Source organism: Scyliorhinus torazame, chromosome 30, assembly GCF_047496885.1.
Source record: "Scyliorhinus torazame isolate Kashiwa2021f chromosome 30, sScyTor2.1, whole genome shotgun sequence".
Taxonomy (NCBI): Eukaryota; Metazoa; Chordata; class Chondrichthyes; order Carcharhiniformes; family Scyliorhinidae; genus Scyliorhinus; species Scyliorhinus torazame.
Genome location: NC_092736.1, coordinates 30484473 through 30511368, shown reverse-complemented (window position 1 = coordinate 30511368; position 26896 = coordinate 30484473).

The following is a 26896-nucleotide window of genomic DNA, read 5'->3' as shown; positions in this document are numbered from 1 at the left end:
ATGAACCGGTTAGCCATCCTCGGCTATATGATTCAGAACAGAGGTCTAGGGCCCGACCCCGATAGCATGCGCCCCCTCATGGATTGCCCCCTTCCCCACTGCCCCTAGGCCCTCAAACGATGCCTGGGATTCTTTTCGTACTTCGCCCAGTGGGTCCTTACTATGCGGACAAGGCCCGCCCACTCATCTACTCCACCGGTTTCCCACTGATGGCCGAGGCTCACCAGGCCTTCAACCGTATCAAGGTGACATCGCCAAGGCCGCGATGCACGCGGTCGACGAGACACTCCCCTCCCAAGTCGAGAGTGATGCATCAGACGTCGCTCTGGCCGCCACCCTCAGCCAGGCAGGCAGGCCTGTGGCATACTTTTCCCGCACCCTCCATGCCTCTGAAATTCGGCATTCCTCTGTCGAAAAGGAGGCCCAAGCCATCGTTGAAGCTGTGCGGCACTGGAGGCATTACCCGGCCGGCAGGAGATTCACTCTCCTCACAGACCAACGGTCGGTTGCCTTCATGTTTAACAACACACAGGGGGTTAAGATCAAAAATGATAAGGTCTTGCGGTGGAGGATCGAGCTTTCCACCTTTAATTACGAGAATTTGTATCGCCCCGCTAAGCTCAACGAGCCCCCCCCGATGCCCTGTCCCGAGGTACATGTGCCAGCGCACAGGTGGACAGACTCCGGACCCTGCACGACGATCTCTGTCACCCAGGGGACTTCAGCTTTTATCACTTCATTAAGGCCCGCAGTCTGCTCTACTCCATCAAGGAAGTCAGGGCTGTCACCAGAGACTGCCAGGTCTGTGGGGAGTGCAAGCCGCACTTCTACCGGCCAGACCGTGCGCGCCTGGTGAAGGCCTCCCACCCCTTTGAACGACTCAGCGTGGACTTCAAAGGGCCCCTCCCCTCCACCGACCGCAACACGTATTTTCTCAATGTGGTCGACGAAAATTCCAGATTCCCCTTCGCCATCCCATGCCCCGATATGACGTCTGCCACCGTCATCAAAGCCCTCAACACCATCTTCACTCTGTTCGGTTTCCCCGCCTACGTCCACAGCGACCGGGGACCCTCATTTATGAGCGATGAGCTGCGCCAGTACCTGCTCAACAGGGGCATTGCCTCGAGCAGGACGACCAGCTACAACCCCCGGGGAAACGGGCAGGTGGAGCGGGAGAATGGAAGACCGTCCAGCTGGCCCTACGGTCCAGAAATCTCCCGGCCTCCCGCTGGCAGAAGGTCCTCCCCGACGCGCTTCACTCCATTCGGTCACTCTTGTGCGCGACGACTAACGAAACCCCCCATGAACGTCTCTTTGCCTTCCCCAGGAAGTTCACCTCCGGGGTTTCGCTCCCAACGTGGCTGGCAGCTCCAGGACCCGTTCTCCTCCTCCGCAAGCACGCGCGGCTGCACAAGGCGGACCCGTTGGTTGAGAGGGTACAGCTACTCCATGCGAACCCGCAGTACGCCTACGTAGCGTACCCCGACGGCCGCCAAGACACAGTCTCCCTCAGGGATCTGGCACCAGCCGGATCCCCACACACGCCCCCCTCTGCCCCGGCGCCACCCTCCTTTCCCCCAGGGCACCCCACCACAGCCCCCGCTCCAGGACAATCCGTCCTCCCCTTGGTCCCACCCGGGGATGAAGAAGATGTCGACACGCTCCCGGAGTCACCGACGACCGAGCCAACGCCTGACTCGCCACCAGCACTGCGGCGCTCTCAACGACGGATCAAGGCGCCCGACTGTCTAAATTTGTAACCTTCTCTGAAATTTTAAGGACAATCTCTATGTAAATAGTTTTCCACCACCCCCGCTGGACTCATTTTTAACAGGGGGTGAATGTGGTCGTCACCACTGTTGTATTATATTGGATATACTGCACTGCATACAAGGGTATTACGGTAAGGCCCCTGTACTACAGGGATGGGGTAGATCCCTGCCTGCTGGCTCCGCCCAGTAGGCGGAGTATAAATATGTGTGCTCTCCAAATGGCAGCCATTTCGTCAGCTGCTGTAGGAGGCCACACATCTCTGTGTAATAAAGCCTCGATTACATTCTACTCTCGTCTCGTCGTAATTGATAATGCATCAGGGTCAAAGGTCCGCCCGCCACATTTGAAGGCCCCCCCCCCCCCCCTCCCACACATTCACTCTCTGTAGCCCAGGGCTTGTTGTGGCAGGTGATGGTCACCAGAAAACCTTCCTCTCCACCCCCACCCACCACTCCCCTGAGTTCAGTGCCAAGCACCTGGAAAGACTCCTGCAGGCAGTCCGGGACTGACCTGTTCCCCTCTACGCCCACTCATCCCTTTGCGGGACCAGGAGGCGGAGCTGGCTCTGAGGAGCGAGACGGTTCTTTTTCAACTGTGGCGTTCCAGAGCTGTGATGATGCTGATTCAATTCAATTCCAAGACCAGCTTCCAACGCCCCCCCCCCCCGCATGAGACCATTGGGTGCCACCCTCTCACTTACCAGTTCCCCATTTACAAGCTGCCTCCCCTGACCGCGATGGTGCCACCTGTTGCCCAGGACCCCCCTCCCCCCCAGGGACCCAAATGTGTGAGGGACTGACCATATCCTTACAGGCCAGGCTACGCTTGGCCAACGCTGCCCAGGTAGGCCCTCCCCCCACCCTGGACTGGGACCAAGACATGCGTGTCAGGCATGGCCCTGAAGCATGGTCCACACAGCCTGGGACTGGATTGGAATTCAGGCCTGAACACTGTACTGCCCCCAGGACTGACTCGCATGTATCGCCCCCTAGCTCTAAACTACCTCCTGCCACACCCCCCCATGCATGCACCTCTCTCTATCCCTTCCCTGTCGAGCTCCAATCACTACCCCCCACCCTAGTTAAGCATCTGCGTTCCATCCCTTCCCTTGCCTATGTCCAGCCGAACCCCCTCCCCCCACTTCCCAGTCAGGATTGTGCCTTCCACCACTTCTCTTCCCACTGGTCTCACCTGAGCAGCCTTGGCACGGGGTCAGAGCAGGTCATGAGAGCAGAGGTGATGAAAGGTTTGGTTAGGCCTGTCCCTGCCCGCCCACGATTCCAGACCGAACCAGAAGATCTCGCCCGAGGAGCTTTCCTCTCTCGCCACATCCGCACATCCTCCCCTTACTTCCAGTGTGTCCCTCACTTTGCTCTGGGTTTCTCCTGAACTAACCACGTTGATGTAAGATGGCGGGCCTAGATGCTGTGGTCGTTTAGGTGCGGGCCTATTTATGGTACCCTTTTCCTTGAGTGTTCCTGGTTGGCGGGGTGGGTCTCCTGGTACTGGCATGAGGTGGGCAGCCCCTCCCTCCCGAGGCGTCTCCTCTTGGGAAGGTGACTTGGTGGCCCCCTCCCTCTGGGGCGAGGTTCCTCCTTTCTGGCTGGGGTCCTTCTCAATCTTGGGCCTCATGGTTATCCTGTTGTCCCCTTTGGCATTGTGTCATTTGCGGGTGGCTTGTTCCTCTTTGGGCCTGAGATCCGGTGGATAGAGTTTAGGAGCTCTGACTTTGCTCTTTTCCGAGTTCTCTATGGGAGAGCCTGGGCTTAAGGTTTGACAAAGATTCACCGGACTCGAAACGTTGGCTCTTTTCTCTCCCGACAGATGCTGCCAGACCTGCTGAGATTTTCCAGCATTTTCTCTTTCGTTTCAGACTCCAGCGTCCGCAGTAATTTGCTTTTATCCTGGGCTTAAGGTTTGAGGTCTGAGATTTCTCAATCATAGAATCTCAACAATGGCAAAGGAGGCCATTCAGCCCATCGAATCTGCACCGACCCTCTGAAAGAGCGCCCTACCTAGGCTCAATCCCCCGCCCTATCCCCCTAACCCATCCCAACCTGCACATCTTTGGACACTAAGGGACAATTTAGCGTGGCCAATCCACCTAACCCGCACATCTCTGGACTGTGGGAGGAAACTGGAGCACCCGGAGGAAACCCACGCACACACGGGGAGAACGTGCAGACTCCGCACAGACAGTGACCCAGCGGGGAATCGAACCTGGGACCCTGGAGCTGTGAGGCAGCAGTGTGACCGTACTTGGCTTGTGGAACCCAGTCCTCTCCTTGTGCTCTTGCAGTTATATAAGGGTTGTCTGTTCAGTCCTGGGCCTGGAAGAGAGTTGGGTTGAGTTTAATTCCCCCTTCGCTCTGGGATGCCAAGGGTTTATTCCTCTGTTTTTCTTTGAAGCGATGGGCATGCTGTCAGTCTGTGCTGTTGTCTGTGTTCTGTTTTGATGCAGACAGGAGGAAAGCCATTGGGATATTGCTCTCGACTCAGCCAGTCTTATTTGTTCCTATGCTTGTAATGAATTCTGTTTTGTGGCGCACATTAATACAAAGAATAAAAGAACAAAGAAATGTACAGCACAGGAACAGGCCCTTCGGCCCTCCAAGCCCGTGCCGACCATACTGCCCGACTAAACTACAATCTTCGACACTTCCTGGGTCCGTATCCCTCTATTCCCATCCTATTCATGTATTTGTCAAGATGCCCCTTGAATGTCCCTATCGTCCCTGCTTCCACCACCTCCTCCGGTAGCGAGTTCCAGGCACCCACTACCCTCTGCGTAAAAAACTTGCCTCGTACATCTACTCTAAACCTTGCCCCTCTCACCTTAAACCTATGCCCCCTAGTAATTGACACCTCTACCCTGGGGAAAAGCCTCTGACTATCCACTCTGTCTATGCCCCTCATAATTTTGTATACCTCTGTCAGGCCGCCCCTCAATCTCCATCGTTCCAGTGAGAACAAACCGAGTTTATTCAACCGCTCCTCATAGCTAATGCCCTCCATACCCGGCAACATTCTGGTAAATCTCTTCTGCACCCTCTCTAAAGCCTCCACATCCTTCTGGTAGTGTGGCGACCAGAATTGAACACTATACTCCAAGTGTGGCCTAACTAAGGTTCTATACAGCTGCAACATGACTTGCCAATTCTTATACTCAATGCCCCGGCCAATGAAGGCAAGCATGCCGTATGCCTTCTTGACTACCTTCTCCACCTGTGTTGCCCCTTTCAATGACCTGTGGACCTGTACTCCTAGATCTCTTTGACTTTCAATACTCTTGAGGGTTCTACCATTCACTGTATATTCCCTACCTGCATTAGACCTTCCAAAATGCATTACCTCACATTTGTCCGGATTAAACTCCATCTGCCATCTCTCCGCCCAAGTCTCCAAACAGTCTAAATCCTGCTGTATCCTCTGACAGTCCTCGGGCGGGATTCTCCGCGAATCGGCGGGGCGGGCTACTCCGGCGGGAAGGAATGGCGTGAACCACTCCGGCATTGGCCGCCCCGAAAGTACGGAATCCTCCGCACCTCCAGGGGCTAGGCCGGAGCCAGAGTGGCTTGCCCCAGCTGGCCGGCGCGAGTTGGCGCATGCATGGGAGCGCCACATCCCAGCACATGCGCAGGGGGGGAATCATCTCCGCGCGGCCATCGCGAATGTCCACAGCAGCCGACGTGGAGGAATAGAGCGCCCCCACGGCACAGGCCCGCCCGCGGATCGGTGGGCCCCGATCGCGGGCCAGGCCACCGTGGGGGCGCCCCCCGGGGCCAGATCCCCCCGAGGACCCCGGAGGCCGCCCGCGCAGCCAGGTCCCGCCGGTAAGGACCGACTCTAATTTACGCCGGCGGGACCCTGATAACGGGTGGCCACTCGGCCCATCCCGGGCTGGGGAATCGCCGGGGGGGGGGGGGGGGGGGCACTGCCAGCGGCCGCCGACCGGCGCAGCGCGATGCCCGCCCCCGCCAAATCCCCGGTGCTGGAGAATTCGGCCGCCGGCGGGGGCGGGATTCATGTCGCCCCGCGGTGATTCTCCGACCCGGCGGGGGGGGTCGGAGAATCCCGCCCCTCATCGCTATCGGCAACTCCAGCAACCTTTGTGTCGTCCGCAAACTTACTAATCAGACCAGTTACATTTTCCTCCAAATCATTTATATATACTACAAACAGCAAAGGTCCCAGCACTGATCCCTGTGGAACACCACTGGTCACAGCCCTCCAATTAGAAAAGCATCCTTCCATTGCTACTCTCTGCCAATACCCATGGCTCCCCTTTCCTCCTCCTTTCCCCCCCACCCCCCACCCCACCTCGGTATTGTGTCCCGCAGGAGAAAGTGTGAAATTAGTGCAATTAGCAAGGGCAGTATTTTCAGGTCTGTCATTTTCCAGCAGAAACCATTCCCTTAACAGAAGCTATTGAAGAATTTTCCCTTCTTTACTCTTTGAATGAAGACCCTAATCTTCTTTAATTGCACCGGAGCCAGAGTTAGTCAGAGAGGAGGAAAAGCCGTTCCCAACTTATCCAACCCAAGCAGCGTGGGGACATCAAGGACAAGATCTGCCGGGGACTTGGCTGAATTTCCCATGGTCCAGCCGTCTGCTGCCCCTGCAAGACCCGACTTTAACCTGGGGCAGGAAGCGGGGGGATTCCCAAGGCCAAGACGCACCCAGCAGTCCCTCAGCCCTGTGTGGGCCCAGCCCGTTTTAACTCCCAGGCCTAAAATTTCCTCATGGACTACCATCTGCAGATGGGGAGTGAGGGGGTGGGGGAAGGGGTGGGGCTTTGCTGCTGACAGGCGATAGCAGGAAACCGCACGGCTGTAAAATCGAGCAAACATCCCTGGCAAAGTATGTGAGCGAGGCAGGCTCATGCACAGGGGATAGGTGGAGGGAATGTGGAGGCCCGGATCCAGGGGACAATCTGGCCCTCCTGGTGAGACTGAGAGGAACATTTGGCCCTGTCGGGCAGTGGATTTTGTGGAGTTTTGACCAGCTCAGAATTCGGATCGCAGGAGCTTTTCCCCACGGTATAATTAAGTCCTGACCTTGCCTCCATTTATTCATTTCAAACCACTGCGAGTCTTTGCGAACATAATCATGGACCAATCCAATGGAATTCCACAGCCATGAATGTCCTCCAGACATGGTACCTAAAGGAGGAGGATACAGCACAAAAGTAGGCCATTCGGCCCGACCAGTCCATTTGGGTATTAAAACTCCACCTGAACCTCCTACCATACTCTCCCATTGTAACCCTCTCTTCCATTCTCCATCATATTCTAGTCCAGCTTCCACTGAATTGCATCCACACTACTCACGTCAACTATAATACCAAAGGGCGGCATGTGGCGCAGTGGTTAGCACTGGGACTGCGGCGCTGAGGACCCGGGCTCGAATCCCGGCCCCCTGTCACTGTCCGTGTGGAGTTTGCACATTCTCCCCATGTCGGCGTGGGTTTCACCCCTACAACCCAAAGATTTGCAGGTTAGGTGGATTGGCCACGTTAAAATTGCCCCTTAATTGGAAAAAAATGTATAATTGGGGCCTCTAAATTTAAGAAAAAACTGTGCCACTAAGTTCCTCACTCTCTGGGCGAAGAGCTTTCTTCTGAATGCCCCACTGGGTTCTTGGCCACTATCTCATATTGAAGGCCTGAGGTTATGCTCTTGCCCAAGCGAGGAAACAATCCGATGGCAATCTCTGATCTTGGCCGTGGCAGGTGACCCCGTCGCGAGCGATAGCCAAAAATCTGGAGTTCTCGCCAAAAACCCCATCCAATGTCGGCGGCTTCGGGAAACCCCAGTCGCGAAAGAGGGCAGAAGATTCCGATCTCGCTCTGTATCCACTCTTATCAAAAAGCCTCTCATCGTTTTAAACCCTTCAGCCTTCATTCTCCAACAGAGGGAGACATAGAACCGTACAGCACAGAACAGGCCCTTCGGCCCTCGATGTTGTGCCGAGCATTGTCCGAAACCAAGATCAAGCTATCCCACTCCCTGTCATTCTGGTGTGCTCCATGTGCCTATCCAATAACCGCTTGAAAGTTCCTAAGGTGTCCGACTCCACTATCACAGCAGGCAGTCCATTCCACACCCTAATCACTCTCTGAGTAAAGAACCTACCTCGGACATCCCTCCTATATCTCCCACCCTGAATCTTATAGTTATGCCCCCTTGTAACAGCTACATCCACCCGAGGAAATAGAACATAGAACATAGAAAATACAGCACAGAACAGGCCCTTCGGCCCACGATGTTGTGCCGAACCTTTGTCCTAGATTAATCATACATTATCATTGAATTTACAACAAACAAAGAACAAAGAACAAAGAAATGTACAGCACAGGAACAGGCCCTTCGGCCCTCCAAGCCCGTGCCGACCATACTGCCCGACTAAACTACAATCTTCTACACTTCCTGGGTCCGTATCCTTCTATTCCCATCCTATTCATATATTTGTCAAGATGCCCCTTAAATGTCCCTATCGTCCCTGCTTCCACTACCTCCTCCGGTAGTGAGTTCCAGGCACCCACTACCCTCTGCGTAAAAAACTTGCCTCGTACATCTACTCTAAACTTTGCCCCTCTCACCTTCAACCTATGCCCCCTAGTAATTGACCCCTCTACCCTGGGGAAAAGCCTCTGACTATCCACTCTGTCTATGCCCCTCATAATTTTGTATACCTCTATCAGGTCGCCCCTCAACCTCCTTCGTTCCAGTGAGAACAAACCGAGTTTATTCAATCGCTCCTCATAGCTTATGCCCTCCATACCAGGCAACATTCTGGTAAATCTCTTCTGCACCCTCTCTAAAGCCTCCACATCCTTCTGGTAGTGTGGCGACCAGAATTGAACACTACACTCCAAGTGTGGCCTAACTAAGGTTCTATACAGCTGCAACATGACTTGCCAATTCTTATACTCAATGCCCCGGCCAATGAAGGCAAGCATGCCGTATGCCTTCTTGACTACCTTCTCCACCTGTGTTGCCCCTTTCAATGACCTGTGGACCTGTACTCCTAGATCTCTATGACTTTCAATACTCTTGAGGGTTCTACCATTCACTGTATATTCCCTACCTGCATTAGCCCTTCCAAAATGCATTACCTCACATTTGTCCGGATTAAACTCCATCTGCCATCTCTCCGCCCAAGTCTCCAGACAATCTAAATCCTGCTGTATCCTCAGACAGTCCTCATCGCTATCCGCAATTCCACCAACCTTTGTGTCGTCTGCAAACTTACTAATCAGACCAGTTACATTTTCCTCCAAATCATTTATATATACTACAAAGAGCAAAGGTCCCAGCACTGATCCCTGTGGAACACCACTGGTCACAGCCCTCCAATTAGAAAAGCATCCCTCCATTGCTACCCTCTGCCTTCTATGGCCTAGCCAGTTCAGTATCCACCTTGCCAGTTCACCCCTGATCCCGTGTGACTTCACCTTTTGTACTAGTCTACCATGAGGGACCTTGTCAAAGGCCTTACTGAAGTCCATATAGACAACATCTACTGCCCTACCTGCATCAATCATCTTAGTGACCTCCTCGAAAAACTCTATCAAGTTAGTGAGACACGACCTCCCCTTCACAAAACCGTGCTGCCTCTCACTAATACGTCCATTTGCTTCCAAATGGGAGTAGATCCTGTCTCGAAGAATTCTCTCCAGTAATTTCCCTACCACTGAAGTAAGGCTCACCGGCCTGTAGTTCCCGGGATTATCCTTGCTACCCTTCTAAAACAGAGGAACAACATTGGCTATTCTCCAGTCCTCCGGGACATCCCCTGAAGACAGCGAGGATCCAAAGATTTCTGTCAAGGCCTCAGCAATTTCCTCTCCAGCCTCCTTCAGTATTCTGGGGTAGATCCCATCCGGCCCTGGGGACTTATCTACCTTAATATTTTTTAAGACACCCAACACCTCGTCTTTTTGGATCACAATGTGACCCAGGCTATCTACACCCCCTTCTCCAGACTCAACATCTACCAATTCCTTCTCTTTGGTGAATACTGATGCAAAGTATTCATTTAGTACCTCGCCCATTTCCTCTGGCTCCACACATAGATTCCCTTGCCTATCCTTCAGTGGGCCAACCCTTTCCCTGGCTACCCTCTTGCTTTTTATGTACGTGTAAAAAGCCTTGGGATTTTCCTTAACCCTATTTGCCAATGACTTTTCATGACCCCTTCTAGCCCTCCTGACTCCTTGCTTAAGTTCCTTCCTACTTTCCTTATATGCCGCACAGGCTTCGTCTGTTCCCAGCCTTTTAGCCCTGACAAATGCCTCCTTTTTCTTTTTGACGAGGCCTACAATATCACTCGTCATCCAAGGTTCCCGAAAATTGCCGTATTTATCTTTCTTCCTCACAGGAACATGCCTGTCCTGTATTCCTTTCAACTGACACTTGAAAGCCTCCCACATGTCAGATGTTGATTTGCCCTCAAACATCCGCCCCCAATCTATGTTCTTCAGTTCCCGCCTAATATTGTTATAATTAGCCTTCCCCCAATTTAGCACATTCATCCTCGGACCACTCTTATCCTTGTCCACCAGTACTTTAAAACTTACTGAATTGTGGTCACTGTTACCGAAATGCTCCCCTACTGAAACATCTACCACCTGGCCGGGCTCATTCCCCAATACCAGGTCCAGTACCGCCCCAGTGCAGAAGGAGATCATTCGGCCCTTTGAGTCTGCACCGGCTCTTGGAAAGAGCACCCTACCCAAACTCAACACCTCCACCCAACACCAAGGGCAATTTTGGACATTAAGGGCAATTTATCATTGGCCAATTCACCTAACCTGCACATCTTTGGACTGTGGGAGGAAACCGGAGCACCCGGAGGAAACCCACGCAGACACGGGGAGGACGTACAGACTCCGCACAGACAGTGACACAAGCCGGAATCGAACCTGGGACCCTGGAGCTGTGAAGCAATTGTGCTCTCCACAATGCTACCGTGCTGCCCTTAAGAACAAATAAATCTACACTATATCATTTTACCATAATCCATGTACCTATCCAATAGCTGCTTGAAGGTCCCTGATGTTTCCGACTCAACTACTTCCACAGGCAGTGCATTCCATGCCCCCACTACTCTCTGGGTAAAGAACCTACCTCTGATATCCCTCCTATATCTTCCACCTTCACCTTAAATTTATGTCCCCTTGTAATGGTTTGTTCCACCCGGGGAAAAAGTCTCTGACTGTCTACTCTATCTATTCCCCTGATCATTTTATAAACCTCTATCAAGTCGCCCCTCATCCTTCTCTGTTCTAATGAGAAAAGGCCTAGCACCCTCAACCTTTCCTTGTAAGACCTACTCTCCATTCCAGGCAACATCCTGGTAAATCTTCTTTGCACCTTTTCCAAAGCTTCCACATCCTTCCTAAAATGAGGCGACCAGAACTGTACACAGTACTCCAAATGTGGCCTTACCAAAGTTTTGTACAGCTGCATCATCACCTCACGGCTCTTAAATTCAATCCCTCTGTTAATGAACGCGAGCACACCATAGGCCTTCTTCACAGCTCTATCCACTTGAGTGGCAACTTTCAAAGATGTATGAACATAGACCCCAAGATCTCTCTGCTCCTCCACATTGCCAAGAACTCTACCGTTAACCCTGTATTCCGCATTCATATTTGTCCTTCCAAAATGGACAACCTCACACTTTTCAGGGTTAAACTCCATCTGCCACTTCTCAGCCCAGCTCTGAATCCTATCTATGTCTCTTTGCAGCCGACAACAGCCCTCCTTACTATCCACAACTCCACCAATCTTCGTATCGTCTGCAAATTTGCTGACCCACCCTTCAACTCCCTCATCTAAGTCATTAATGAAAATCACAAACAGCAGAGGACCCAGAACTGATCCCTGTGGTACGCCACTGGTAACTGGGATCCAGGCTGAATATTTGCCATCCACCACCACTCTCTGACTTCTATCGGTTAGCCAGTTCGTTATCCAACTGGCCAAATTTCCCACTATCCCATGCCTCCTTACTTTCTGCATAAGCCTACCATGGGGAACCTTATCAAATGCCTTACTAAAATCCATGTACACTACATCCACTGCTTTACCTTCATCCACATGCTTGGTCACCTCCTCAAAGAATTCAATAAGACTTGTAAGGCAAGACCTACCCCTCACAAATCCGTGTTGACTATCCCTAATCAAGCAGTGTCTTTCCAGATGCTCAGAAATCCTATCCTTCAGTACCCTTTCCATTACTTTGCCTACCACCGAAGTAAGACTAACTGGCCTGTAATTCCCAGGGTTATCCCTAGTCCCTTTTTTGAACAGGGACACGACATTCGCCACTCTCCAATCCCCTGGTACCACCCCTGTTGACAGTGAGGATGAAAAGATCATTGCCAACGGCTCTGCAATTTCATCTCTTGCTTCCCATAGAATCCTTGGATATATCCCGTCAGGCCCGGGGGACTTGTCTATCCTCAAGTTTTTCAAAATGCCCAACACATCTTCCTTCCTAACAAGTATTTCCTCGAGCTTACCAATCTGTTTCACACTGTCCTCTCCAACAATATCGCCCCTCTCATTTGTAAATACAGAAGAAAAGTACTCGTTCAAGACCTCTCCTATCTCTTCAGACTCCATACACAATCTCCCGCTACTGCCCTTGATCGGACCTACCCTCGCTCTAGTCATTCTCATATTTCTCACATATGTGTAAAAGGCCTTGGGGTTTTCCTTGATTCTACCCGCCAAAGATTGTTCATAGAACATAGAACATAGAACAATACAGCGCAGTACAGGCCCTTCGGCCCACGATGTTGCACCGAAACAAAAGCCATCTAACCTACACTATCATCCATATGTTTATCCAATAAACTTTTAAACCCCCTGATCATTTTGTATGCCCTCTCTTAGCTCTCCTAATCCCTTTCTTCAGTTCCCTCCTGGCTATCTTGTATCCCTCCAATGCCCTGTCTGAACCTTGTTTCCTCAGCCTTACATAAGTCTCCTTTTTCCTCTTAACAAGACATTCAACCTATCAACCATGGTTCCCTCACTCGACCATCTCTTCCCTGCCTGACAGGGACATACATATCAAGGACACTTAGCACCTGTTCCTTGAACAAGTTCCACATTTCACTTGTGTCCTTCCCTGCCAGCCTATGTTCCCAACTTATGCACTTCAATTCTTGTCTGACAACATCGTATTTACCCTTCCCCCAATTGTAAACCTTGCCCTGTTGCACGCACCTATCCCTCTCCATTACTAAAGTGAAAGTCACAGAATTGTGGTCACTATCTCCAAAATGCTCCCCCACTAACAAATCTATCATTTGCCCTGGTTGTTGCCCGTGCCATGTGATAGTGAGATGAGGAATAGAGAGAGAGAGCATTTAAACACGTGGCTACAGGGATGGTGCACGCGGGAGGGATTCAGATTTCTGGATAACTGGGGCTCTTTCTGGGGAAGGTGGGACCTCTACAGACAGGATGGTCTACATCTGAACCTGAGGGGCACAAATATCCTGGGGGGGAGATTTGTTTGTGCTCTTTGGGGGGGTTTAAACTAATGCAGCAGGGGCATGGGAACCTGGATTGTAGTTTTAGGGTAAGGGAGAATGAGAGTATAGAGGTCAGGAGCACAGATTTGACGTCGCAGGAGGGGGCCAGTGTTCAGGTAGGTGGTTTGAAGTGTGTCTACTTCAATGCCAGGAGTATACGAAATAAGGTAGGGGAACTGGCAGCATGGGTTGGTACCTGGGATTTCGATGTTGTGGCCATTTCGGAGACATGGATAGAGCAGGGACAGGAATGGATGTTGCAGGTTCCGGGGTTTAGGTGTTTTAGTAAGCTCAGAGAAGGAGGCAGAAGAGGGGGAGGTGTGGCGCTGCTAGTCAAGAGCAGTATTACGGTGGCGGAGAGGATGCTAGATGGGGACTCTTCTTCCGAGGTAGTATGGGCTGAAGTTAGAAACAGGAAAGGAGAGGTCACCCTGTTGGGAGTTTTTTATAGGCCTCCTAATAGTTCTTGGGATGTAGAGGAAAGGATGGCGAAGATGATTCTGGATAAGAGCGAAAGTAACAGGGTAGACTATTGGGAGACTTTAACTTTCCAAATATTGACTGGAAAAGATATAGTTTGAGTACAATAGATGGGCCGTTTTTTGTACAGTGTCTGCAGGAGGGTTTCCTGAAACAATATGTTGACAGGCCAACAAGAGGCGAGGCCACGTTGGATTTGGTTTTGGGTAATGAACCAGGCCAGGTGTTGGATTTGGAGGTAGGAGAGCACTTTGGGGACAGTGACCACAATTCAGTGATGTTTACGTTAATGATGGAAAGGGATAAGTATACACCGCAGGGCAAGAGTTATAGCTTGGGGAAGGGCAATTATGATGCCATTAGACGTGATTTGGGGGGGATAAGGTGGAGAAGTAGGCTGCAAGTGTTGGGCACACTGGATAAGTGGGGCTTGTTCAAGGATCAGCTACTGCGTGTTCTTGATAAGTATGTACCGGTCAGACAGGGAGGAAGGCGTCGAGCGAGGGAACCGTGGTTTACCAAGGAAGTGGAATCTCATGTTAAGAGGAAGAAGGAGGCCTATGTGAAGATGAGTTGGGGCGATGGATAGTTACAAGGTAGCGAGGCAGGATCTAAAGAGAGAGCTAAGACGAGCAAGGAGGGGACATGAGAAGTATTTGGCAGGAAGGATCAAGGAAAACCCAAAAGCTTTCTATAGGTATGTCAGGAATAAGCGAATGACTAGGGAAAGAGTAGGACCAGTCAAGGACAGGGATGGGAAATTGTGTGTGGAGTCTGAAGAGATAGGCGAGATACTAAATGAATATTTTTCGTCAGTATTCACTCAGGAAAAAGGTAATGTTGTGGAGGAGAATGCTGAGCTCCAGGTAAATAGATTAGATGGCATTGAGGTACGTAGGGAAGAGGTTTTGGCAATTTTGGACAGGCTGAAAATAGATAAGTCACCGGGACCTGATGGGATTTATCCTAGGATTCTCTGGGAGGCCAGGGAAGAGATTGCTGGACCTTTGGCTTTGATTTTTATGTCATCATTGGCTACAGGAATAGTGCCAGAGGACTGGAGGACAGCAAATGTGGTCCCTTTGTTCAAAAAGGGGAGCAGAGACAACCCCGGCAATTATAGACCGGTGAGCCTCACGTCTGTAGTGGGTAAAGTCTTGGAGGGGATTATAAGAGACAAGATTTATAATCATCTAGATAGGAATAATATGATCAGGGATAGTCAGCATGGCTTTGTGAAGGGTAGGTCATGCCTCACAAACCTTATTGAGTTCTTTGAGAACCTGAACAGGTAGATGAGGGTAGAGTAGTTGATGTGGTGTATATGGATTTCAGGAAAGCGTTTGATAAGGTTCCCCACGGTAGGCTATTGCAGAAAATATGGAGGCTGGGGATTGAGGGTGATTTAGAGATGTGGATCAGAAATTGGCTAGCTGAAAGAAGACAGAGGGTGGTGGTTGATGGGAAATGTTCAGAATGGAGTACAGTCACAAGTGGCGTACCACAAGGATCTGTTCTGGCGCCGTTGCTGTTTGTCATTTTTATCAATGACCTAGAGGAGGGCGCAGAAGGGTGGGTGAGTAAATTTGCAGACGATACTAAAGTCGGTGGTGTTGTCGATAGTGTGGAAGGATGTAGCAGGTTACAGAGGGTTATAGATAAGCTGCAGAGCTGGGCTGAGAGGTGGCAAATGGAGTTTAATGTAGAGAAGTGTGAGGTGATTCACTTTGGAAGGAATAACAGGAATGCGGAATATTTGGCTAATGGTAAAGTTCTTGAAAGTGTGGATGAGCAGAGGGATCTAGGTGTCCATGTACATAGATCCCTGAAAGTTGCCACCCAGGTTGATAGGGTTGTGAAGAAGGCCTATGGAGTGTTGGCCTTTATTGGTAGAGGGATTGAGTTCCGGAGTCGGGAGGTCATGTTGCAGCTGTACAGAACTCTGGTACGGCCGCATTTGGAGTATTGCGTACAGTTCTGGTCACCGCATTATAGGAAGGATGTGGAGGCTTTGGAGCGGGTGCAGAGGAGATTTACCAGGATGTTGCCTGGTATGGAGGGAAAATCTTATGTGGAAAGGCTGATGAACTTGAGGTTGTTTTCGTTGGAGAGAAGAAGGTTAAGAGGAGACTTAATAGAGGCATACAAAATGATCAGGGGTTTGGATAGGGTGGACAGTGAGAGCCTTCTCCCGCGGATGGAAATGGCTGGCACGAGGGGACATAACTTTAAACTGAGGGGTAATAGATATAGGACAGAGGTCAGAGGTAAGTTCTTTACGCAAAGAGTAGTGAGGCCGTGGAATGCCCTACCTGCTACAGTAGTGAACTCGCCAACATTGAGGGCATTTAAAAGTTTATTGGATAAATATATGGATGATAATGGCATAGTGTAGGTTAGATGGCTTTTGTTTCGGTGCAACATCGTGGGCCGAAGGGCCTGTACTGCGCTGTATTGTTCTATGTTCTATGTTCTATGTTCTATTACCCAGTACTAAATCCAATATTGCCCCTCCTCTTGTCGGACAATCTACATACTGTGTTAGAAAAGCTTCCTGGACACACTGCACAAACACCACCCCATCCAAACTATTTGATCTAAAGAGTTTCCACTCAATGTTTGGGAAGTTGAAGTCACCCATGACTACTCCCCCGTGACTTCTGCACCTTTCCAAAATCTGTTTCCCAATCTGTTCCTCCACATCTCTGCTACTATTGGGGGGCCTATAGAAAACTCCTAACAAGGTGACTGCTCCTTTCCTATTTGTGACTTCGACCCATACTACCTCAATAGGGTGATACACCTCGAACTGCCTTTCTGCAGCTGTTATACTATCTCTAATTAATAATGCCACCCCCCCACCTCTTTTACCACCCTCCCTAATCTTATTTAAACATCTATAACCAGGGACCTCCAACAACCATTTCTGCCCCTCTTCTATCCAAGTTTCCGTGATGGCCACCACATCGTAGTCCCAAGTACCGATCCATGCCTTAAGTTCACCCACCTTATTCCTGATGCTTCTTGCGTTGAAGTATACACACTTCAACCCATCTCCGTGCCTGCAAGTACTCTCCTTTGTCAGTGTTCCCTTCCCCACTGCCTCACTACACGCTTTGGCGTCCTGAATATCGGCTACCTTAGTTGCTGGACTACAAATCCGGTTCCCATTCCCCTGCCAAATTAGTTTAATCCCTCCCGAAGAGTACTAGCAAACCTCCCTCCCAGGATATTGGTGCCCCTCTGGTTCAGATGCAACCCGTCCTGCTTGTACAGGTCCCACCCACCTTCCCAAGAATGCGCTCCAATTATCCAAATACCTGAAGCCCTCCCTCCTACACCATTCCTGCAGTCACGTGTTCAACTGCACTCTCTCCCTCAAATAGTCTCTGAACCTCCCCTCATTATCTTATTGTGGTAAACCACTGTGTTCTGACATTAGAGGTTGCCAGGAGGTGGGGTATACATATGAAATGAAATGAAAATCGCTTATTGTCACAAGTAGACTTCAAATGAAGTTACTGTGAAAAGCCCCTAGTCGCCACATTCTGGCACCTGTTCGGGGAGGCTGGTACGGGAATTGAACCGTGTTGCTGGCCTGCCTTGTTCTGCTTTAAAAGCCAGCGATTTAGCCCAGTGTGCTAAACCAGCCCCTTGCGTGGCCTCCAGCTCGCAGCCATTTCGCCAGCTGCTGTGGGAGGCCACACATCTGGTACTAATAAAGCCTCAGTTTGGATTCAACTTCGTCTCCAGTCAAATTGATCGTGCCTCAATTTATTAGTATCTGATTCAGAAGATGGACCTCCGGATTAAACCAGATCGCCTGCAGCTGGATCCACACGCAAGCGACGCCAGAAAGGACTTCCAGCACTGGCTAGCTTGTTTTGAAGCGTATATCAACGCGGCACCGACCCCTGTTCCAGAGGCTCAGAAGATTCAAATCTTATACTCCAGGCTCAGCTCCAAAGTCGTCCCTCTGATCCAGGATGCGCCAAACTACGCCGAAGCCATGACTCGTCTCAAGGACAATTACGAGCAGAAGACAAACACGCTCTTCGCCCGGCACGTGCTCGCAACTCGTGCTCAACTACCTGGTGAGTCCATCGAAGACTTCTGGCGGGCCCTAATTCCACTAGTTCGAGACTGTGACTGCCAGGACATTACAGCTAAGGAGCACTCAGATCTCCTTATGTGGGACGCTTTTGTGACTGGGATTAGGTCCGATATTATCAGACAGCGGCTCCTAAAAGGGACCTCGCAGAGACTAAAACACTAGCGCTCTCCATGACGGTCGCCCTGCAGAATGTCCAGTCCTATGGCCCCAACCGCGCGGCCCACTCCTCCTACGCTTTATGGGCCCCACATGCAGCTGCCCCAGCGGGGACGCTACCCACCCAATACGCCTGCACTACGCTCCAGCCAGCGATCCCTGGGGGGCCCCAATGCTATTTTTGCGGCCAGCAAAAACACCCCCGCCAACGCTGCCCGGCCCGCGCTGTCCTGTATAAGGCCTGCGGGAAGAAGGGCCACTTCGCTGCGGTGTGCCAGTCCGGCTCAGCAGCTGCAGTCGCCCCCCCCCCCCCCCCCCCCCCCGGTCACGGGCAAAGGGCGCTGCCAACCTCCTCTCCTCCCCAGGCCATGTGCGACCAATGGGTGGTGCCGCCATCTTCTCCTCCGCACAACACGTGCGTTTCATGGGTGCCGCCATCTTGCTCCACCCCCGCAACGTGCGTCCCATGGGCACCGCCATTTTGTAACCCCCAGGATCTCTGGGCGCCGCCATCTTGTCCACCCCGCAGCACCAGGACACCAACGGCGTTCCAGGACCTTAACTCAACGGCCACCTCACTACCCGACGACCAACCACGGCTTGCCTCCATAGCACTCGACCACTCCCGACCACATAACCTGGCCAACGCATCCACCAGCGTGAAAGTCAATGGCCATGTGACCTCCTGCCTACTGGACTCCGGGAGCACCGAGAGCTTTGTACATCCAAATACGGTAAGGCGCTGCTCCCTTAAGGTACACCATACCAATCAAAAAATCTCCCTGGCCTCCGGATCCCATCGCATAGTGATCCGGGGGTACTGCACGGTCACACTCACGGTCCAAGGCGTAGTGCTCCACGGCTTTCGCCTCTACGTCCTCCCTAACCTCTGCGCTGCACTTATCCTTGGCCTGGACTTCCACTGCAACCTCCAGAGCCTGACCCTTAAATTCGGCAGAGCCTTACCACCCCTCAATGTGTGCGGCCTCGAGACCCTAAAGGTCGATCCTCCTTCCCGCTTTGCCAATCTAACTCCAGATTGCAAACCCGTCGCCACCAGGAGCAGACGGTACAGCACCCAGGATAAGACCTTCATCAGGTCCGAGGTCCAGCGGTTGCTTCGGGAAGGCATCATCGAGGCCAGCAACAGCCCCTGGAGAGCCCAAGTGGTAGTAGTTAAAACTGGGGAGAAAAACCGAATGGTCGTGGACTACAGCCAGACCATCAACAGGTACACGCAGCTCGACACGTACCCCCTCCCACGCATATCTGACATGGTTAACCAGATTGCACAGTACCGGGTCTTCTCAACGGTGGACCTGAAATCTGCTTACCACCAGCTCCCCATCTGTAAATCGGACTGGCCATACACCGTCTTCGAGGCAGACGGCCAGCTATATCACATCCTTAGGGTCCCCTTCGGCGTCACCAATGGGGTTTCGGTCTTCCAAAGGGAGATGGACCGAATGGTCGACCGGTACGGTTTGCGGGCCACGTTTCCGTACCTGGACAATGTGACCATCTGCGGCCATGACCAGCAGGACCACGACGCCAACCTCGCTAAATTTCTCCGCACCGCCACTCTCCTCAACCTCACGTATAACAAGGAGAAGTGTGTGTTCCGCACAAACCGCTTAGCCATCCTCGGTTATGTGGTCCAGAACAGAGTGCGCCATTGGAGGCATTACCTGGCTGGCAGGAGATTCACTCTCCTCACTGACCAACGATCGGTAGCCTTCATGTTCAACAACACACAGCGGGGCAAGATCAAAAATGATAAAATCTTGCAGTGGAGGATCGAGCTCTCCACCAATAATTACGAGATTATGTATCGCCCCGGCAAACTCAACGAGCCCTCAGACCCCCTATCCCGAGGTACCTGTGCCAGCACACAGGTAGGCCGACTCCGGATCCTGCACGACAGCCTTTGTCACCCAGGGGTCACTCGGTTGTACCATTTCATTAAGGCACAAAACTTGCCCTACTCCGTCGAGGAATTAAGGACAATCATCAGGGACTGCCAGGTCTGTGCGGAGTGCAAGCCGCACTTCTACCGGTCGGACCACGTGCGCCCGGTGAAGGCCTCCCGCCCCTTTGAACACCTCAGCGTGGATTTTAAAGGCCCCCACCCCTCATTTATATATACTACAAAGAGCAAAGGTCCCAGCACTGATCCCTGTGGAACACCACTGGTCACAGCCCTCCAATTAGAAAAGCACCCTTCCATTGCTACTCTCTGCCTTCTATGACCTAGCCAGTTCTGTATCCACCTTGCCAGCTCACCCCTGATCCCGTGTGACTTCACCTTTTGTACTAATCTACCATGAGGGACCTTGTCAAAGGCCTTACTGAAGTCCATATAGACAACATCCACTGCCCTACCTGCATCAATCATCTTAGTGACCTCCTCGAAAAACTCTATCAAGTTAGTGAGACACGACCTCCCCTTCACAAAACCATGCTGCCTCTCACTAATACGTCCATTTGCTTCCAAATGGGAGTAGATCCTGTCTCGAAGAACTCTCTCCAGTAATTTCCCTACCACTGAAGTAAGGCTCACCGGCCTGTAGTTCCCGGGATTATCCTTGCTCCCCTTCTTAAACAGAGGAACAACATTGGCTATTCTCCAGTCCTCCGGGACATCCCCTGAAGACAGTGAGGATCCAAAGATTTCTGTCAATGCCTCAGCAATTTCCTCTCCAGCCTCCTTCAGTATTCTGGGGTAGATCCCATCAGGCCCTGGGGACTTATCTACCTTAATATTTTTTAAGACACCCAACACCTCGTCTTTTTGGATCTCAATGTGACCCAGGCTATCTACACACCCTTCTCCAGACTCAACATCTACCAATTTCTTCTCTTTGGTGAATACTGATGCAAAGTATTCATTTAGTACCTCGCCCATTTCCTCTGGCTCCACACATAGATTCCCTTGCCTATCCTTCAGTGGGCCAACCCTTTCCCTGGCTACCCTCTTGCTTTTTATGTACGTGTAAAAAGCCTTGGGATTTTCCTTAACCCTATTTGCCAATGACTTTTCGTGACCCCTTCTAGCCCTCCTGACTACTTGCTTAAGTTCCTTCCTACTTTCCTTATATTCCACGCAGGCTTCGTCTGTTCCCAGCCTTTTAGCCCTGACAAATGCCTCCTTTTTCTTTTTGACGAGGCCTACAATATCTCTCGTTATCCAAGGTTCCTGAAAATTGCCGTATTTATCCTTCTTCCTCACAGGAACATGCCGGTCCTGAATTCCTTTCAACTGACACTTGAAAGCCTCCCACATGTCAGATGTTGATTTGCCCTCAAACATCTGCCCCCAATCTAGGTTCTTCAGTTCCCGCCTAATATTGTTATAATTAGCCTTCCCCCAATTTATCACATTCATCCTAGGACCACTCTTATCCTTGTCCACCAGTACTTTAAAACTTACTGAATTGTGGTCACTGTTACCGAAATGCTCCCCTACTGAAACATCTACCACCTGGCCGGGCTCATTCCCCAATACCAGGTCCAGTACCGCCCCTTCCCTAGTTGGACTGTCTACATATTGTTTTAAGAAGCCCTCCTGGATGCTCCTTACAAACTCCGCCCCGTCTAAGCCCGTGGCACTAAGTGAGTCCCAGTCAATATTGGGGAAGTTGAAGTCTCCCATCACCACAACCCTGTTGTTTTTACTCTTTTCCAAAATCTGTCTACCTATCTGCTCCTCTATCTCCCACTGGCTGTTGGGAGGCCTGTAGTATACCCCCAACATTGTGACTGCACCCTTCTTATTCCTGATCTCTACCCATATAGCCTCACTGCCCTCTGAGGTCCTCCCGCAGTACAGCTGTGATATTCTCCCGAACCAGTAGCGCAACTCCGCCACCCCTTTTACACCTCCCTCTATCCCGCCTGAAACATCTAAATCCTGGAGCGTTTAGCTGCCAATCCTGCCCTTCCCTCAACCAGGTCTCTGTAATGGCAACAACATCATAGTTCCAAGTACTAATCCAAGCTCTAAGTTCATCTGCCTTACCCATAATACTTCTTGCATTAAAACATATGCACTTCAGGCCACCAGACCCGCTGTGTTCAGCAACTTCTCCCTGTCTGCTCTGCCTCAGAGCCCCACTGTCCCTATTCCCTAGTTCTCCCTCAATGCTCTCACCTTCTGACCTATTGCTCCCGTGCCCACCCCCCTGCCATACTAGTTTAAACCCTCCCGTGTGACACTAGCAAACCTAGCCAGGTTATTTATGCCTCTCTGGTTTAGATGCAACCCGTCCTTATATAGGTCACACCTGCCCCGGAAGAGCTCCCAGTGGTCCAGATAACGGAAACCCTCCCTCCTACACCAGCTGTTTAGCCACGTGTTTAGCTGCTCTATCTTCCTATTTCTAGCCTCACTGGCACGTGGCACAGGGAGTAATCCCGAGATTACAACCCTCGAGGTCCTGTCTTTTAACTTTCTGCCTAGCACCCTGAACTCCTGCTGCAGGACCTCATGCCCCTTCCTGCCTATGTCGTTAGTACCAATATGTACAACGACCTCTGCCTGTTTGCCCTCCCCCTTCTGGATGCCCTCTACCCGTTCGGAGACATCCTGGACCCTGGCACCAGGGAGGCAACATACCATCCTGGAGTCTCTTTCACGTCCACAGAAGCGCCTATCTGTGCACCTGGCTATAGAGTCCCCTATTACTATTGCTCTTCTGCGCTTTGACCCTCCCTTCTGAACATCCGAGCCAGCCGTGGTGCCACTGCTCTGGCTGCTGCTGTTTTCCCCTGATAGGCTATCCTCCCCGACAGTATCCAAAGGGGTATATCTGTTCGAGAGGGGGACAACCACAGGGGATTCCTGCACTGACTGCCTGCCCTTTCTGGTGGTCACCCATTTCTCTGCCTGCACCTTGGGTGTGACCACATTTACATAACTGCGACGCTTTCCGCCACCTGCATGCTCCTAAGTGCGTCCAATTGCTGCTCCAACTAAACCATGCGGTCTGTGAGGAGCTCCAGTTGGGTGCACTTTTGGTTTAGTTGTTCTTGCAGTTGCTGAGATATGCGTTGCATTGTGTTTATTATCTGACGGTTTTGGTCGCTGTGTTGTTGCACGCTCTCGGAGGCAACCGTGTCTTCCTCGACGACATTGATGCGTGAATGAATCTTCGTCGCCATCTGTTGCCCAGGTATCCTCACCTTGCCTGCTCCGGCCGGCATTTCGCAATGTAGAAGAGTTGTTTCTCATTTTATTTACGCAGTCGATGCTCCCCGGCACCTGTGTTCGCTCCATGGGAAAAATGGTTGCCCTTTGAGCATCTGGCACACGTTTTGCCACGTGCAGGGCACTTCGGACACAAAGTGGCATGTTCCGATGGTCTTCTAAAATGGCCGCCCCCGTGCTGACCACATTGGTAGTTTTGCTATGACACAGCAAAGATGGTGTTGATCTTGCACCATTTCCCTGTGGTTGCAATTCCGTGAGTTGTTGCAAAGCAACTTTGCAGGTCTTGCATATCCATATTGCATCGGATAAAGTCAAATCATATTCGCTCAGCTATCGTTCGCGTAAAGTGTCCCTTTTAAGTCCATAAACAATTTAGCCCTTTATTAATGAGCCCTGCAGCTCTGCAAAGTTTAGGATTGTGCTTTTAGATGCAAGTCTATTACGAAAGAGTTGAATGCTTCGCCGATTTTTGTAACTGAATGTGAAAGACATATCACTCAGAAGTTACATTTATCTTCAGATGGCAGTAGTCATCAATTATCTTTTCGTAGTTTTTCCTTTCGTCCTCCGAGGCAAACTGGAACATGTTATATAAGTTAATTGCCTGGGACCAGCTACAGTTATCAGTCGGGCTATTTTCCGAGGCGCAGGCACAATGTCCTCTGAGGTTGTGGTCATGCCCTGTGGTTCGGATCTTTATGATGATCCGAATTCTGCTGGTTGCAAGATGCACAGCTCTTTTGTACCCTCTTCAAAATGTAACTGTCCTTGCCGCACATGGACACCAGCCTATATTGAACAGCACAACAGTGAGCCCTTGCTGATCTGAGGCCTCCCGCAGGCCCTGGGCCTCTACGTAAAAAGTAAATTGCTGCTTAAAAGCACACCAGTTGGTGTCTACATTACCAGTCGTGAGGAGTGGGCCGGAAGTCTTGAGTGCTTCCATCTTGCTTCGCCTGGTCGTCTCGAGTTTCGCAGCCGATCTTTCTTGTCAAGCCTCCGATTGCCCTATTTGATTTTTCTTGCCGCAACTGCACTCGTTTGACAATCACCTTGCGCCTGGTACCATGTAATGTACTCTGTGTTCATGGATGCCATTGTCTTTGTGGTTCAATCAATTAGAGAACATATGGCTTTGTTAAAGAACAAAACTGTATATTAACTAACTAAACACTCTAAAGGTTTCTACAATGTGAATGATAAGTACAGTTGGATCTAAATACAAATAAATATGATTAGCTGGTACTAATTACTATTGACTAAGGAGCGATTCAATATGCAACCGGACTCTATGCCTGCTATCCACGTCCTGCTGTTCACATTCTGCTGCACACCTCGTGTGTTCCAGTAACATTCTCCTGTTGCCACACCACCCAGTGGTCGGATGCTAGAATCTTAGTCTCTGCATATGGCATCGATCTTTACTTACAGTTCGGTTATTAAGTTAGACACAAATGATGTTCTACATATCATTACAGAGGGGTCAACATATCCGTCTGATGCCTTTCAAAATGCGTCAAAAGCAACCGCTCAAATTCTCCAGCCATCACTTCAGCCATCTTCTCCACCGTGATGGGCGCGTCATCGCCCCACAGGCTCTCTCCGGCCAGCTTTCCTCCCACGACCCCCTCACCACGCTCGGGGGCGGACTTTCGCTCACTGCCTTCTTCCCGGTTTTTCACATTCCAAAACTTCCCGCGACCTTTCCACAGCTTCTCACAAACCAATCTTCCCTGAAAACTGGGTGTATGGGGGCCTAAAAAAGACAGCTCTGGCAGGAGCCACCAAACATGCGACCTCCGCCTGCACGCCGCAACTGAGAGTCTCCATTTTGGTTGCATTCCAATGAGACAAACAGGAACCATCAAGAAGTTTGGTGCGGAACCCGAATGGGAGAGACACCAGGAATGTACAGGAGGGTAGAAATGAACGACTGGCTTATTACGGTATACACAAAATAATGAAACGATTACTCCTCTCTTCAATGGGCCACACTCCCTGCAACCAGGTCAGGGTTTATATACTGAGTAGTTTCCCCCAGACATCCCACACACTGGAACAGCTGGAACAACCGTGGCAAAAGGCTTGGCGTCCGGCCTGTCCAGATGCATGAGGCTCTTGATGAGCACATAGGTGGATGCCCTGACCGCTGCCAGCAGCATCACGTTCTGTTGTTCATCTCCTATGATCCCGTTTGATCAAATAAAATATTGGACCCGCTCTATGTATTGGGTCCAGTCATCACGTCGAATTGGTCGAGTTTCCCGACGTGCGGTATGTCACTCTTCAGTGTGGAGGCCTCTGTGGGCCTGAACGAAGCAGGTCAGCGGTATACCACACGGCAGCTGCGGCAGCTCCATTTCACCCTCGTCGCCAGTGGAGAATCCGAACTGGAGAGACAACAGGAACGCACGGTGTGGGAGAACTGCCTGTGAAATGATTCTCCCCGTGTCTGCGTGGGTTTCCTACGGGTGCTCCAGTTTCCCCCCACAGTCCAAAGTTGTGCAGGTTAGGTGGATTGGCCATGATAAATTGCCCTTCGTGTCCAAAAAGGTTAGGTGGGGGTTACTGAGTTACGGGGATAGGTTGGATGTGGGGTGCTCTTTCCAAGGGCTGCTGTATACTCGATGGGCCGAATGGCCTCGATTCTGCACTGTAAATTCTATGAAAATTCTCTGATTCTGTTGGTGACTGTGGGTAAACTGTTAGGAGAGAGCGTGTTTGAAGGTGCTGCGGTGATAAGTCTACGCTTCCAGTCAGCAAACATACAGCAATAATAAGCGATGCTGCTAACCCACATCGAACGCGAGATACGCTGCTTGCAACAGGTGGCGGTTCACGCAACGAGCAAGAGAAACCATGAACTCAGATATAGCCTTTCCCCCACAACCACAGCGCCCCCCCCCCACCCCCCCCCCCCCACCCCCCCCCACCGCCCCGTCTCTCAAAACACACACAATTACCTTCTTGAAGTGGCGTCTCTGTTTCCAGGCAACCAATGCTGCAAACATTTTGTCACACAAGATTCCAGAGACAGCAACTGGTAAAATAAGTGACCCTTGATCTTGGTCAGGTGTTGCTCAGGGAGGAATGTTGGCCAAGCTTCACCAGGCAGCCTCCCTGTTATTCTTCGAATGATGTCAAGGGAACTTCAATATCCAGCGACAAGGTGGTGGGTCCCTCATTTACTGTTCCCTCGGAAAGATTCCGCCTCCAACAGCGCATCACCTCCTCAGGGTTCAGGTTTATTGTGCTATCAGTGGGTGGCATGGCAGCACAGTGGTTAGCACTGCTGCCTCACGGTGCCAGGGGCCCTGGTTCGATTCCAGCCTTGTATGACCGCCGGTGTGCAATTTGTACTTTCTGAGTGGGTTTCCTCCGGGTGCTCCGGTTTACTCCCACTCTCCAAAGATGTGCAGGTTAGGTGGGGTTACAGGGATAGGGCGGGGGGGGAGTGGGCCTAGATAGAGTGGCCTTTCCGAGGGTCAGTGCACACTCGATGGGCCAAAGCCTCCTTGTGCACTGTAGGGATTCTCTGACCAGTTTCAATGTTAAACGGTTAATTCTGACGGAAACCTGCTGGAATGTTAACCTTCGCCTGAAGTAG